Below are 13593 nucleotides of genomic sequence, written 5' to 3' on the forward strand. Positions count from 1 at the left end.
AAAAAAGTACATACTTCAATTAAAAAAAACCTTTATTACTAAAAATGCTAACCATCATCCGAGGTTTCAGCAAGCTGTATAACCACTGATAATGGATCACCGTAACAAATATAATGAAAAAGTTTGAAATATTACGAGAATTACCAAAATGTGACAGACAGACATAAAGTGAGCAAATGCTGTTGGAAAAAATGGTGCTGACAGACTTGCTTGACACAGGGTTGCCACAAACCTTCACTATGTAAAAATGGCTGTAACTGCGAAGTGAAATAAACTAAAGCACAGCAAAACGAGGTGTGCCTGTAATCAGGTTTGTCTACCGGTTTCTTGAGAAATAGCTCAAAATTCGTTTTAATGTCACATAGAGTGAATTTATTTGAACCCACTGTATTGAAAAAAGAAAGGAAACTGTTGTTTCTTTTTTAAAAAAGCAAACTAATAAATGGCATGCATTCATTTGGTATAGAGTATTAAAAAAATGCCTATGCTTTCTCAAGTAAGATGTCCCCCATATAGTCAAGGTATATATAAGACAAGTAGTAGTTTAGCAGGAGCCAAGAAGTAGAAGAGCATAAGGTAACATAAAGAACCATGAACAGCCAAGACTGGCTGGTATGAACTGAGCTCTGGACTAAAGAGTCTAGTCCACGCACTAGAAAGACACTAAGGAAAAAAAAATCAAAATTTTACTTTAGAAATATTATTCTGGTGGTGAGGACTGTTTAGATGGGGAAGTCAGGAGATGAGAGCCTATACTTAAGAGAGTTGTTATAACTCTCAATACTTACTCCATCTTTGGCTCACTCTCTTACTCATGTTTGCTTGTGGCTATGTGTTCAGGGCCCCTTGGAGGTTAATATACATTCCTTAGAAATGCTTGCCAAGGCTGAGATGGCTTGTTTTGGCCTCTCATGAATCTGTTAGAGAGAACATTGTCTTTCCCTTCCCTGATGCACAGGTGGTATCACGAGGTCTAATTAAAGGTTAGCTGTTAATCAGGTGCATGCAAACAATCTAAAGTGCTTGTGAACCCTCTGATCTCACTACAATGCCCTACTGCATGTCTCTTCATTCTATAAAATTTGTGGACTAAGGTCTGGACTTTGCAGAGAATAACTATGCAGCTGCTGTGGACTGTCCTCTGCCTGATCCCCCGTGTCAGTAAGTTACCCCCCAAAAATTCTGTGTAAACTGTGTGGAGTTGCCTGCTTTGTTTTCCATTCCCAAAGGGCCTTGTTAATTTGGGGGATACTTTACCACCCCACTCCCCCACCTTCTAACACTCTCTTAAAAGTAATAAGAACATGAATCAAGGGGTTGGGGGCAAGAGAAGCAAAGGAGAGACAGAGGAAGGGCAAGGGAAAGGAAATGGTCAAGTTTAGGTGACTGATACGATATTTCTAAACATAACCAAGAAAATTATGAGAGGATTTGATTTGGCAATGAAATGGTGACTTTGAAATGGTAATGAGGAAGTAGGTAAAAATCTGTAACAGGCAGCTGCAAAATTATGACTGAGAATTGAGAGATAGGAGGAGTACATGGCAAGAATGGGGTTGAGAAGGTATGAGAGATATCACAATGAGAGGGATAGCTATGTTACGGGGTTAGGAGGTAAAAGATGAACCAGTGAAGACAAACTTGGAATAATAGAAAACTAGGAGTTGAACAAGGTAATTATAGTGTTACAGAAGCCAGGGGAGAAGAACATTTTAGAGAAGAGATAATAGTATTAAATTAGGGGATATAATACTCAGGGGGGTTTTAGGGCAGTGAAACTATTATATAGGATACTGTAATGGTGGATACGTGTTACTAATGTGTCAAAATGCATACAATGTACAACACAGAGAATGAACTCTTCATGTAAACTATGGACTTCCGTTAATAATAGTATATCAATATTGTTTCAGCAATTTTAACAAATGTTACCACAAGGATACAAGAGACAGAGAAAATTATGTGAAGGAGGAAAGAGGGTGTGTGGGAACTCTGTGCTTTGTAATCAATTATTTTGTAAATCTAACTGCTGTAATCTTTTAAATCTTTTAAAATGCTTATTAAATTAACTAAATTTAGTTAATCAGATAAATCAAAGGGCCTGGTGAGGACTGAGAAAACTTTAGACTTGATGGTCAGGATACTAACCTTCAGAAGGATAGTTTCTGTAGAGCAGTGAGGTCTGAGAACACATGATGAGCAAGACAGCAAAAGAGATATGATTCCTGCCCTCAAGGACTTGACCATCTAGTACCAAAGATAAATTATCATGGGGAAGAGTTAGGATACAAGAACTCACAGATTACCTAGAGAGTTATTATAACTATCTTGGAAAGAAGTAATAAAAATATCTAAGAAATAATAATAATATGGTGTGATAAATGCTATGACAAGGAAGTGTTACAGGGGTCTGTGAGAGCACATCGAAGGTCCAAACATGACTAGGGAGAAGGTAAAGAGTTAGGGGTAGTTTAGGGAAAGGATTTAAAAAAAAATGTTTAAACTGAGGCTAAAATAATCGATAGGAGCTATATACTCAGAAAAATTTTATACCTTAAGACTATTTCATTGTTAAAAAATAATAAAACTTCTTAAAAACTGAGAACAAACTGAGGGTTGATGGGGGGGGGGGAGGGAGGGGAGGGTGGGTGATGGGTATTGAGGAGGGCACCTTTTGGGATGAGCACTGGGTGTTGTATGGAAACCAATTTGACAATAAATTTCATATATTGAACAAAAAAATAAAATAAAAAAATAATAAAACTAAGACAAATAACATTCAATTCTAGAAGAAAAAGAACAATATAAAACTTATAAATTAAGAAATAATAAACAAAAATTAATGAGTTAAAAAATAGAACATAGGGGTGCCTGGTGGGCTCAGTCAGGTAAGTGTCCAACTCTTGATTTTAGCTGAGGTCATGATCTCATGGTTTGTGAGTTGGAGCCCCACATGGGTCTCTCCATCCTGCTGACAGTGCCGAGCCTGGTTGAGATTCTCTCTCTCCCTCTCTCTTGGCCCCCATTTGCTCTCTCTCAAAATAAATAAATAAATTAAAAAAAAAAAGGGCTCTCCCTTCTAAAAAAAAAAAAAAAGAACATAATAGAATATAATAAATGAGAAACTGTTTCTTTGGAAAGATTAAGTAGATTATTTGTATCAAGACAAGAAAGCCCACTGTAATCATGGTACATAATTAATTACAACTCTAGTTTAAAAGTTAGAAAATGTTTAAAAATCATAAACATAATAATTTGTTATTGGATACACAATATAAAAAATATATAAACTGTAGTAACATCATAACCTAAGATGCAAGGAAGAAGTAAAAATCTAAAGTTTCAGTATGCTACCTATCAAGTTCTAATCAGCTTCAAATAAGACATTATAAATATCACATATTTTATATAAGCCTCATGGTAACCACAAAGGAAAATCCTGTAGTAGATACACAAAAAATTATGATAAAGGACTCAAACATACTACTCTAAAAAGTCTTTAGATCACAAATGAAGACACCAATAGAGAAAGCAAAAAACTATCTACAAAACAGAAAACAATGAAAAAATGGCATTAGTAAGTTTTTACCTCTCAATAATTACTTTAAATTTTAATGAATTAAATTTGTCAATCAAAAGACAGAATGGCTGAATAGATCAGAAAAAAAAAAGTGAGTTCCAAATGATATGCTGCTTACAAGAGACTCATTTTAGCTTTACAGACAACACCACACAGAGTATGAAAATGAAGGGATGGAAAACAATATCTTAAGCAAATGGTAAAACAATAAAAAGAAGCAAAGGTTGCTGTATTTGTAGACTGTGTGTTAAAAACGGTAAAAAAAAAAAAAGAAAGTCACTACCATAAATGGGTCAATCCGTCAAGACAAAACAATTATAAATATGTATGCATCCAACACTGATGCACCTAACTATATAAAGCAAATAGTAACAGTAAAGGCAAAATAAACAGCAATACAGTAACAGCTGGGGACTTTAACACCCCACTCTCAACAATGAACAAATCATCCAGACAGGAAATCAAGCAAGAAAGTACATTTGAACAGTACTACAGACCAAACAGACTTAACAGATATATATAGAACATTCTGTCCAACAGTAGCAGAATATATATTCTTCTCAAGTGCACATTCATTCTTCTCAAGTGCACATGGAAAATTACAGGCCAACATGATCTAGGACAGATCATGTGCTGGAACACAAATCTCAACAAATTCAAGAAGACAGAAATCTTATATCATGTATCTTTTCCAAACACAAAGGAATTAAACTAGAAATCAATAAACATGAGGAAAGCTGAAAAATTCACAAATACATGGAAACTAAATGACACATTCCTAAACAACCAATGGGTCAAAAAAGAAATCAACAGGGAAATTAAAAATATCTTGAGACAAACAAAAAAGGAAATACAACAAACCATAATTTATAGAATGCAGCAAAAGTAGTTTCAAGAGGGGAGTTTATAGTGATATATACATACAACAAGAAAAAAGAGAGGCGCCTGGGTGGCTCAGTCAGTTGAGCGTCTGACTCTTGATTTTGGTGCAGGTCATGATCCCGGGGTCATGGGATTGAGCTCTGAGCTCCACGCTGGGTTCTGCGCTGAGCACAGAGCCTGCTTAAGATTCTCTCTTTCTCCCCCTCTGCCCCCTCCCCTGTTTGTGCTCTCTCTCTCTAAAAAAAAAAAAAAAAAAAAAAGATCTCAAATAAATAACCTAACTTTACACCTAAAGGAACTAGAAAAAGAAGAATAAACTAAGCCCAAAGTTAACAGAAGAAAGGAAACAATAAAAACTAGAGCAGAAATAAATGAAATAAAGAATAGGAAAACAGAAAAAATGATCAAAACCAAGAGCTGGTTCTTTGAAAATATGAACAAGATTGGAAAACCTTTAGCTAAATAAACCACAAAAAAGAGGACCTGAATGAATGTTATAAACAAAGAGGAGATATTACAACTGATACCGCAGAAATGCAAATGATTGTAAGAGATTATGATAAACAACTATATGCCAAACGATTGGACAACCTAAAAGAAATGGTAAGTTCCTAGAAATGTACAACCTACCAAGACTTAATTATCAAAGAACAGAAAGTCTAAACATGTAAGCAGATGGAAGCAGTAATCAAAAACCTTCCAACAAAGAAAAGCCCTGTACCAGATGGTTTCACTGTGAATTCTACTCAACAATTAAAGAAGTAATACCAATCCTTCTCAAACTCTTCCACAAAAGTGAAAAGGAGGGAATACTTCCAAATTCATTTTATCAGGAGAGCATTACCTTGATACCCAAGCTTGTTAAGAATACTATAAGAAAAGAATATTACAGGCCAACATCTCATGAGTTCAGATGCAAAAATTCTCAACAAAATACTAGCAAACAGAATTCAACAGTACATTAAAGGATCAAACAACATGATAAAGTAAGATTCATCCTTTGGATGCCAGGATGGTTCAACACATGCAAATCAATAGATGGAATACATCACATTAACAGAATAAAGGATAAAATTCACACAATCATCTCCATAGATGCAGCTAAAGAATTTGACAAAATTCAATATCCATTCATGACAAACACTCTCAACAAACTGGACAGAGTAGGAATGCACCTTAACATAATTAAGGCCTTATCTGACAAGCTCACAGCTAACATCATACAGAGAAAAACTGAAAGATTTTTTCCTAAGAACAGGAACAGATCAGGGTGCCCACTCTCATCACTCTTACTCAATATAGTACTGGAAGTCCTCGCCAGAGCAATCAAGCAAGAAAAAGAAATAGAAAGCATCTGAATTGGAAAGAAAGTAATACAATTATCTCCTTTTGTAGATGACATGACCTTATAAGAAAATCCAGAAGACTCCATAAAAAAACTGTTAGAACTAGTAAACAAATTCAATAAAAATGTAGGATACAAAAATTGGTCATTTTTCTATATACTAACATTGAATTATCTGCCAAAGAAATAAAGAAAATCTCATTTATAATAGCATCCAAAAAATTTACTTAGGAAAAAATTTAACCAAGATAAAAGATTTTCATAATGTAAACTTTATTGATGAAAGATACTGAAGAAACAAATAAAGAGAAAGATAACCTGTGGTTCATGGATTAGTATTAAAATGTTCATTTGATCCAAAGTAATCTACTGATTCACTGTAATCCTTATCAACCCAATGGCATTTTTCACAGAAACAGAAACCTATACTAAAATTCATATGGAATCACAAAAGACCCAAGATAGTCAAAGCAATTCTGAGAAAGAATAACAAAGCTAGAGGCATCACACTTACTGATTACAAATTATATTACAACACTATAGTCATCAAATTGTATTGTAATAAAAACAAAGATCAATGGAACAGAACTGACAACCCAGAGATAAACCGATGCATAAATAGTCAACTAATATTTGACAAGGGATCCAAAAATACTCAATGGAGAAAAGATAGTCTCTTCAATAAATGGTATGGAGAAAAACAGATATTCACATGCAAAAGAATGAAACTGGACTCCTACCTTATACCACTCACAAAAACTAACATGAAATGGATCAAAGACTTAACATAAAACTCCTAGAAGAAAAATAGAAGGTAAGCTCTTTGACATTGCTCTTGGCAGTGATTTTTTTTAGATATGAAAGCACAAGCAACAAAACCAAAACTTCAAACCAAAACCAACACAAACAAGTGGGACTATGTCAAACTAAACAGCTTCTGCATAGCAGAACAGATGATAAACAAAATGGGAAGCGAACCTACGAAATGGAAGAAAATATTTGCGAATTATATATATGTATCTGATAATGGGTTAGTATTCAAAATATTAGTAACTCATACAATTCAACAGTAATAAAACAAGTAATGCAATTAAAGTGGGCAAAAAAAGAAAAGAGGACCTAAGAAAAATGGCCAAGGACTCAAAGAGATATTTTTCAAAGGGGATATTCAAATAGCCAACAGGTACATGAAAAGGTGTCCAGCATCACTAATTATTGGGGAACTGCAATTCAAAACCACAGGGAGATACCACCTCACAACTGTTAGAATAGCTATCATCAAAAAGACAAGAGATAACAAGTACCGGCAAAGATGTACAAAAGAGACAACCATTGTACACTGTTGGTGGGAATGTAAATTGATGCAGCCATTATGGAAAACAGTGTGGAGGTTCTTCAAAAAATTAAAAACAGAACTACTCCATAATCCAGCAATCCCACTTCTGGGTATATATACAAAGGAAACAAAATTACTCTCTTGAAGAGATATCTGCATCCCCATGTTCACTGCAGCATTATTTATAATAGCCAATGTGTGAAAAACAACCTGTCCATCAACAGATGAATGGATTAAGAAAATGTGGTATATATGTACAGTTGACCCATGAACAACAGGGGTTTGAACTGTGTGGGTCCACTTATAAACAAAAATTTTTCAATAAATACAGTGCTATAGATATATTTTCTCTTCCTTATGATTTTCTCAGTTAACATTTTTCCTATAGTTTAAAGAGTACAAATATAACACATACAACATATAACACATATGTCAGTTGACTGTTTATGCTATCAGTAAAGCTTCTGGTCAACAGCAGGCTATTAGTAGTTAAGTTTTGGGGGAGTCAAAGCTGTATACAGACATTCAACTGCACAGGGACAGGAGTGGGGAGAGTTGGTGCCCCTGACCCGTGTTGTTCAAGAGCCAACTAAATAATGGAATTCAGCCATAAAAAAAAGAAGGAAAGCCTGTCATTTGTGACAATTTAGATGAACCTTGAGTGCATTATGCTAAGTGAAATAAGTCAAAGAAAGACAAATATTGTATGTTCTCTCTTTTTTTTTTTTTTTTAAATTTTTTTTTTTTTCAACGTTTATTTATTTTTGGGACAGAGAGAGACACAGCATGAACGGGGGAGGGGCAGAGAGAGAGGGAGACACAGAATCAGAAACAGGCTCCAGGCTCCGAGCCATCAGCCCAGAGCCTGACGCGGGGCTCGAACTCACGGACCGTGAGATCGTGACCTGGCTGAAGTCGGACGCTTAACCGACTGCGCCACCCAGGCGCCCCGTATGTTCTCTCTTATATGTGGAATCTGAAATACTGAACTCATAGAAACAGAGAACAGATTGGTTCCAGGGGTGGGGAGGGGGTAAGGGGCAAAATTGGTGAAGGTGGTCAAAGGGCATAAACTTCCAGTTGTAAGATGAATTTGGGGGAAGTAATGTACAGCATGCTAACTATAGTTAACAGTACCGTACTATATATTTAAAGGTTGCTAAGAGAGAGGGTTTTTTAAAGTATTCATTACAAAAAATAATTGTAACATGTAACTAAAATAGATGTGTTAACTAACCTTATTGTGGTAATCGTTTTGCAATATGTATATTTATAAATCATTATGTTTAAACCATAAACTACCAAAATGTTGTATGTCAATTCTATCTCAATAAAGCCAGGTTGAAAAACTTTGAAGGGATAATATGGGAATACATAAATTAATTAATTTTTTAAAAAGAGAAAAAAAAAAGTCCAACAAAAATAAAAGGAGAAAAGGAAGAGGACAGAATTATGATACTATTACCTGCTAGTATGCGTTTTGAAAGTCTCAATGAAAAAGAGTTTTGTAAAAAACCAAAAAGATAAAATAAATTGAAAATGACCCAAGAGCTAAAAGAAAACCCAGAGACTAATAACAGACAAATGGGAAGAATTAGAAATTTTACTAATTGTTCTAAATTTTCAAACAACAGATAATATTCATTTCATGAACCTGGCTATAGCCTTAATTCTAAACACATAATAAGAACAGATAAAAATTTAAATATAGAATATGCTTAGAAATGGACTATACACTAATTCAAAATGAAAATCTAGTATATTTAACACAACAGGAAGTCAAATGACCCAGTAGGGTTTATCCCAAGAATGCAAGAATTACTTAGTATTATCAATGTAGTGGTTTTAAAGTACATCAATTAGTTAAGAAAGCAAAACTATATCAAAATTTGAATAGATGCTGAAAAAGATTCCTTTAACAGGATGTCCACTCTCTCTTACAATAACTACTGAACACTGTAGTGCAAGTTCTAGTCAATGTAATAAAACATGATATAAACAAAAACAGGCATAACTCTTAGAAAAGAGATTATTTGTAGATAATTATATACCTAGACAGATCCTAAGACTGAGATAACTATAAAATGTTTAAAATAAATAAGAGAATTCACTAAAGTATCTGGATAGCAAAATATAATGGGAAATAAATTCTATTTAGAATAGTATCACAGCAGGGGCGCCTGGGTGGCTCAGTTGGTTAAGTGGCTGACTTCAGCTCAGGTCATGATCTCGCTGTCTGTGAGTTCGAGCCCCACATTGGGTTCTGTGCTGACAGCTCAGAGCCTGGAGCCTGCTTCAGATTCTGTATCTCCCTCTCTCTCTGCTCCTGCCCTGCTTGTGCTCTATCTCTCTCTGTCTCTCAAAAATAAACAAATGTTAAAAAAAATTTTAGAATAGCATCACAGCAATAAAATAACCCTAAAAGTAATATCTGGGCCCCAGAATAAATGAAAAACATGCCATGATTACTAATGGGAAGAATGATAACAAATGTGCTTATTCTTTCTATATGAAAGTTTATTGCATATCAAAGCAAAATATCAATGGGATTTTTTTCTGGAAAACAACAGCCTAATTCTAACATGTATCTAGAAGAATAAACAGGTAAAAATATCTAAGAAAAGAAGAATATGTATGAGGAGGGTGAGGAAGAAGACTGGGCCTATCAGATATTAAAATATAAAGCTACAATAAGCAAAACACTAACATCTGCACAAAATTCATAGAAAAATCAAAAGAAATGAACAGATAGTTTTGAAATACACAGCTTACTATTTGATAAAGGAAACATTAAATCAATGGGAAAGGTATATATTACCAACAAATTACAGAGAAAGACTATTCTCCAATATTCATTTCTTACTGCATAAACTAAAACGTATTCCAGAAGAAATAAAGAATTAAATGTAAAATAATTACCACTCCAACAAGTAACTATGGATCTAGAAGGAAATATAATAGAATGTTTAACTGATTTCAAGACAGAATTAATTCTTGAAGTATGATTAAACAATTGAAAAAAATCCAAAGAAAAAAGACTGAGAGACATAATTACATACAAATGAAAAAACTGTATGTTAAACAATGTGAAATTGTTGAAAACTGATAGCCAAACAACTAATTGGGAAAACTCCCACAATAAGTACGAAAGTTAATCCTTATATAACCATATATGTAAGAGAGCTCTTACAGGTTAGAAAAATTCCACTTTAAATAGAAAAAGGACACTAAGAAGGAATTGGAAAGGAGTAAAATTTGTTACAAATACATGAAAAATATTAACTTTGTTACTAATAAAGAACTATAAATTAAAGAGATACCATGACCTGCCTCTCAAGCTAGGAAAGATTTAGAAATGTGATTAACACCTTGTGTTGGCCAAGTAGAATTTCTATAAGTATTCTTATACAGTGTTGGTAGGAGTAGAAATTAGTACTTAGTGAAAGGTGGTTTTGCAATATATATGACCTGAAGTAAGTTCTTATGCTTTGATGTAATAATTCTATTTCTAGAAATCTATCCTAGGGCATGATACTAAAAACAACTTAAATGTCCAATAATCACAGAACTTGGCACCATAAAAAATTATTTTTGAAAAATATCAAAATGGCTGAGGAAAATGCTCACAATATGATAAAGTTCCTTTTAAAAAATGTTTATTTATTTTGAGAGGCTGGGGGTAGGGGCAGAGGGCAAGAATCCCAAGCAGGCTCCATGCTCAGCAAGGAGCCTGACGCAGGGCTTGATCTCATGACTGTGAGATCATGACCTGCACCGAAATCAAGAACTGGATGCTTAATGGACTGAGCCACCCAGGCACCCCTATGATAAAGTCCTTTTTAAAAGATAACTTACTATGTACATATATATTACTGTGATTCCAGTTTTTTAAAACAAACAAATCAAATGTATGTCTATCAAAAAAGAGAAAAATTACATAAACAAATGTTAAGAATAGTGTTATAAATACAGTAAAACCTTGGTTTGTGATCATAATTTGTTCTGGAAACATGCTTGCAATCCAAAGCACTCGTATATTAAAGCCAATTTCAAGAACCACTGGCTCATTTATCAAGTTAAAATTGATTAGAAATGTTTGCTCATCTTGTGGAACACTCAAAGAACAAGTTACTTGCAATCCAAGGCTTTACTGGTAGATTGTTTATTTTTCTATTGTATATTTTCTATAATAACCAGAGAAATGAAACATTATTTTTAAAAGATTATTCTTTTTTTTTTTTTAATTTTTTTTTTTTCAACGTTTATTTATTTTTGGGACAGAGAGAGACAGAGCATGAACGGGGGAGGGGCAGAGAGAGAGGGAGACACAGAATCGGAAACAGGCTCCAGGCTCCGAGCCATCAGCCCAGAGCCTGACGCGGGGCTCGAACTCCCGGACCGCGAGATCGTGACCTGGCTGAAGTCGGACGCTTAACCGACTGCGCCACCTAGGCGCCCCTTAAAAGATTATTCTAAGAAAAGCTAAGAACAACAAAAACCAAAGAACTGAGTAAAGATTCTATTTTCTCATAAAATTTGGTAGTAAAAGGCATAAAAAAGATAGACTGTAGCTTCAAAGGATGGTAACTGAGAAGTTTTGTTTAAAGGAAAGTAACAGGTGTGCTGATGGTAAAGGGTAAGTAGAAATACAAGATAAAGATGGGATAACTTTTTGAAGATCCTAGAGCAGTCAGAAAAGGTAGTAAGTAGAAGTACAGATGGGGGAAAAAGGCTTTTCTGAAACTGAAGGTGAGCAAGAAAAGATGGCTCAATACAGAAATTTTAAAGCAAGGGGCGCCTGGGTGGCTCAGTCGGTTAAGTGTCCGACTTTGGCTCAGGTCATGATCTCAGGGTTGGCGGGTTGGAGCCCCGCCTCAGACTCTGCTGACAACTCAAGAGCCTGGAGCCTGCTTCAGATTCTGTCTCTCTGTCAAAAATAAACAGATTTAAAAAAAAAAAAGGAATTTTAAAGAGAGGAAGTTATAAGTCAGAGTTGTTTGATATGGGAAAGGAATGAATTATCTTTACTATGCATTCCTATAGAATAATGATGGCATGCGGTTGGCTTGATTCAAATTAGTTCCTTAATCGTCAGAATCACTGAATTTAATTTATGAGATGTGACTAATGTGTGTTAAAATGTGAATGTGTGGAGGAAGAAGAAAGGTTAGGAACTATTGTTCTACCAGACTTTTATATAAGAGGTCAAACATTTGAATTGAATCCTTAATGAGGTTAGAATAGAGATGATGTCATTTGACTATAAGGAAGGGCTTAAAAAACAAAGAAGCGGTTTATAATAATTACTCTGAGAAACAAGGTAAGAAGTAAACAAGGGATAAGAAATTTGCCGAACAGTAGAGAAGGTATTGATGAAGTTAAGGAGCATGAATCTACACTAACTCCTATATCACAATGGTTTGATCATTTTCTCTAGTAATATACCTCTGCCTAGGAGTAGAGAAAGTAGATGTTAAGAATGATTCCAATTGGAGAACTGATTGGAATTAATATATATATTGATTATCTACATACCTACATATATAAATTTAAATGGAAGAGTAGTTTTGAAAATGCCAGAAATGATATTTTTATAGTTGACAATGTGCGAATTAGCTGGACAGGGCAAGTGAAATCAGAGGTTGGTGGCAGACTGACCGTGGAAACAGAAAAAGCAAAAAACTGGAAACATGAAAGTACAAAACAGCAGCTGACAAAGATGTGAGAGAGTGAGAAATGGATGTTAAGTAGGTTGTGGATTTGAGATCTCAGAAATACAGGCATTCTGAGTAATGGTAACATTCAAAGCATCGCTTTATTAATGTGTTTCTAGTTATACTGCCCCAAAGCACTTACCCATAAATTTTATTTTTTGAGTCTAGAAAAGAAAGTAGCACATATACATGTCAACCTTATAGGAATTCCAGTTAAGTGATATTCTGCAATTTCTAGCACTGGTTTCCCAGAAATCTTGTCCATATACATCCCATATGCATCAAGAACCTAGATACCATTAAAATAATGATATAAGAGTTTTACATATCAAAACCTACATGTAAATGGGTACATTATCCAAGAGCTTAATCAGAAATCAGATTTACAGCAATATAATAACCTACATCCATCTTTGTTCCATTAATATTTTTAGTATGTACTAGCTTGTATTCACCAGTCATTTCACTTGAGACCTCTGAGACTAATCAAAAAGGGTATACTTGGAATATCTACATACAGGAAAACCAAAGGACATTTTATAGTTTCAATTAGATTTCTGCAATCAAAAGAATTCTGAAATGCATAAAAAAGGGTAAACAATTCCGAGATACCAAATACTTTAACATAGCCCTGAACTTTCTTCAAAAAGCTTATTACTGAAAGGTATAAATAAATGAAATGTAGTTCTTCTCAGAAAGTTAGAAATCAACAATACAGTATTATTCACACATAAAG

At 34.3% G+C, this 13593-nt stretch overlaps 1 protein-coding gene across 2 annotated transcripts in view; it reads right to left on the reverse strand.

Annotated features, from left to right (window-relative positions):
• Positions 1–13593, reverse strand: part of RALGAPA1 (Ral GTPase activating protein catalytic subunit alpha 1) — a 278485-nt gene that overhangs the window by 76108 nt on the left and 188784 nt on the right. The window lies entirely within an intron of this gene.

The sequence above is a fragment of the Lynx rufus genome, unplaced genomic scaffold (genome assembly GCF_022079265.1).
Source record: "Lynx rufus isolate CCGP_SWC_20201006 ecotype Redwood Valley unplaced genomic scaffold, mLynRuf1.p SCAF_13, whole genome shotgun sequence".
Lineage (NCBI taxonomy): Eukaryota > Metazoa > Chordata > Mammalia > Carnivora > Felidae > Lynx > Lynx rufus.